General features: G+C 42.1%; 1 pseudogene; it reads right to left on the bottom strand.

Moving 5' to 3' along the window:
- Positions 1 to 2,215: 2,215 nt before the first annotated feature.
- Positions 2,216 to 3,303, bottom strand: LOC127216918 (L-lactate dehydrogenase A chain-like; annotated as a pseudogene).
- Between the last annotated feature and the right edge of the window lie 221 nt (positions 3,304 to 3,524).

The raw sequence follows: 3,524 nt of genomic DNA, 5'->3' as shown, positions 1-3,524 counted from the left end.
TGCACATTGTTCAGTTTCCATGAGTTTTCAGGTTCTGCTATTTGTGTTGTTGTTGAATTCTAATTTTAAAGCATGGTGGTATGATAATTTACAGGGGACTACTCCTATTCTCTTGTATCTGTTGATGTTTGTTATGTCACCTAGTATGTGTTCTATTTTAGAGAAGGTTCCATGTGGAGCAGAGAAGAAGGTATATTCTTTTGTCTTTGGATGGAATGTTCTATAGATGTCTGTTAACCTAAGTTGAGACATAACTTCTGTTAATTCTTTTGTTTCTTTGTTGAGTTTCTGATTTGTGGTCCTGTCTAGTGTTGAGAGTGGTGTATTGAAGTATCACACTATAAGTGTGTGAGGTTTTATATGAGCTTTGAGTTTTAGTAGTGTTTCTTTTACAAATGTAGGAGACTTTGTATTAGGGGCATAGATGTTCAGAACTGAGATTTGTTTTGATGGATTTCTCCTGTGATGAATATGAATGACTGTCTTCATCTCTTTTGACTAATTTTGGTTTGAAGTCTAACTTGTTAGATATTAGGATAGATACGCCTGCTTGCTTCTTATTTCCATTTGATTGGAAAATCTTTTCCCAACCCTGTATCTTTTATGCTTAGATGTGTTTCTTGTATGCAGCAGAATGATGGATTCTGTCTTGGTATCCATTCTGTTAGCCTGTGTCATTTTATAGGTGAGTTAAGACCATTAATGTTGAGGGTGAGTTAGGACCATTGATTGTTGATGCTTGTTTGATTTAGGTTTGTTGTTTGTTGGCAGTGGTACTGTGAATATATTAGTTCTGCTTTACCCTTGGTTTCTGATGTAGTTGGATTATCTGTTGCCTACGTTTTTGTGGGGGTAGTTACCTTCCTTGGGTTGGAGTTTCCCTTCCAATATTTTCTTTAGGGCTGGATTTGTAGATATGCATTAGGAAAATCTGGTTTTGTCATTAAATATCTTGTTCCTCTGTCTATAGTGATTGAGAGTTTTGTTGGATGTAGTAGCCTAGGCTGGCATCCTTGTTGTCTTAATACTTTTAGAACATCTATCCAGGACCTTCTGGCCTTGCGGGTTTCCATGGAGAAGTCGGGTGTAATTTTGATAGGTCTGCCTTTATATGTTACCTGTCCTTTTTCCTTTGCTGCTCTTAATATTCTTTCTTTATTCTGTATGCTAGGTGTTTTGATTATTATATGTCGAGGGGTCTTTTTTCTTTGGTCCAGCCTATTTGGTGTTTGGTATGCTTCTTATACTTTCATGGGCATGTCCTTCTTCAGATTGGGAAAGTTTTCCTCGATGATTTTGTTGAATATGTTTTTGGCACCTTTGAGCTGGGCTTCCTCACTTTCTTCTATACCTATTATTCTTATGTTTGGCCTTTTCATGGTGTTCCACATTTCCTGGATGTTTTGTGTTAAGGATTTGTTGGATTTATGATTTTCTTTGGTCGATGAATCTATTTCTTCTAGTTTATCTTCTGCGCCTGAGAGTCTCTCTTCCATGCCTTGAATTCTGTTGGTTATGCTTGTGTCTGTTGTTGCTGATTTTTTGCCCAGTTTTTCTATTTCCATCATTCCTTCAGTTTGTGTTGCCTTTATTTTCTCTATTTCAGTTTTCAAGTCTTGATCATTTCCTTTACCTGCTTAATTGTTTTTTTCTTGGCTTTCTGTACTTTCCTTAAGGAATTTGTTCATTTCTTCCACTTTTTTGTTTGTTTTTTCCTCCATTTCTTTAAGGGATTTTCTCACATCTTCTTTGAGGGCCTCTATCATTTTTTTTTTTTCACTGTTGGAGGTTTATTTGGTGTTTTCATTGGCATGACACTTGGGTAGTTGATTGCATTGTCCATATGCAGATCTCACTTCTAATACAATATTTCAATGTACACTACACGTATTACACAAAATAACATCCTTTAGAATAGTTATGCATAAGGTGCGCCTAATGGATTTGCACACTGGAGCCAGGTTGTGACTAATGGGGAACTCATTGACCAAGGCATGTTTGGTGAGAGTGGGCAGCAGAGGCTTATGGGTAACTGAAGCCTGCACACAATTGGCAGTGTGTCTTGGGGTCTGTGGGACCAGGTCATCGCTATACAAATACCACTTAGCATCAGGGCAAAGCTGAGGTTTTCTCCAGGCCACCTAAAACAACTACACCAACCACAGCTCAAATGAGTAGATGTGTCTGACCTCCATAGAAACCTTGCTGTATGTAGCCTGGACGGTGAAGGACTAGGGTATTCGAGGACTTTAGAACTGCAGCTCTTTCTGGATCCCCCAGAGCGTGTCTGCACTCTTCTTCAAGCGGGCCTCCTCTTCAGGTGTTAGGGTCACCTTCACAACATCTGAGATTCCGTTTTGTCCCAGGACACAGGGGACACTGAGGAAGACGTCATCCTTGATCCCATAGAGACCCTTATTCATGGTAGAAATGGGATGCACCCGCCTCAGATTCTTCGTGATGCTTTCGGCCAGGTCAGCCACAGACAGGCCGATGGCCCAGGACGTGTAACCTTTCAGTTTGATCACCTCATAGGCACTGTCAACCACCTGCTTGTACACCTCCTTCCACTGTCCCTTGTCGGCATCAGTGCCCAGTTCTGGGTTCAGATTCTTCAGAGAGACACCAGCCACATTCACACCACTCCACACGGGCACGCTGGAGTCTCCATGCTCTCCTAGAACCTATCCATGACAGCTTAGCGGGTGAACGCCCAGTCTTTCTCCCATGAGATAACAGATCCGAGCTGAATCTAGATTGCAGCCACTCCCGATAAATCGGTTTTTGGGAAAGCCACTTATTTTCTAAGCCACGTAGGTCAAGATATCCACTGGGTTTGAAACAATCAGCAGCTTGCAGTCTGGACTGTACTTCACAACATAGGGAATAATGAACTTGAAGATGTTCACGTTTCGTTTCTCTGAACCAGATTGAGTCGGCTCACTCCCTCTTGCTGACGGCCCCTGCCGTGATAATCACCAGCTTGGAGTTTGCAGTGACACTGTAGTCTTTGCCAGAGACAATTTTCGGTGTTCTGAGGAAAAGGCTGCCATGCTGGAGATTCATCATCTCTCCCTTCAGCTTGTCTTCCATGACATCAACAAGGGCAAGCTCATCTGCTAAGTCCTTCATTAGGATACTGATGGCACAGGCCATGCCCACAGCACCAACCCCAACAACCATAATCTTATTCTGGGGGGCCTGTTCTTCCTTAAGTAGATTCACAATCAGCTGGTCCTTGAGGGTTGTCATCTTGGACTTTGAACTTTTTGGGACCGCTAGTGCGCCATGAGCAGTGTTGGGCGAGCATCCGTGGGGGCCAGCTCCCGCGACATAGACTGAGGCTCCAGCGGCCTCTATCATTTTTATGATGGTAATTTTTATTTTGTTCCCTTCTGCTTCCTCTGCTTTGTTGTTGTGTTCCATTCTAGTTGGTACAGATTCTCTAGATTCTGGTGGTGTCATGCTTGTCTTTCTGTTGTTAGGTGTTTTCTTGTATTGCCTTCTTCCCATAGCTTCTTCCA

This window comes from Phodopus roborovskii, unplaced genomic scaffold (assembly GCF_943737965.1).
Source record: "Phodopus roborovskii unplaced genomic scaffold, PHOROB, whole genome shotgun sequence".
Classification (NCBI taxonomy): domain Eukaryota; kingdom Metazoa; phylum Chordata; class Mammalia; order Rodentia; family Cricetidae; genus Phodopus; species Phodopus roborovskii.
Note: the sequence above shows the minus strand (reverse complement) of the source record. Positions and strands in the feature narration are given on the sequence as shown.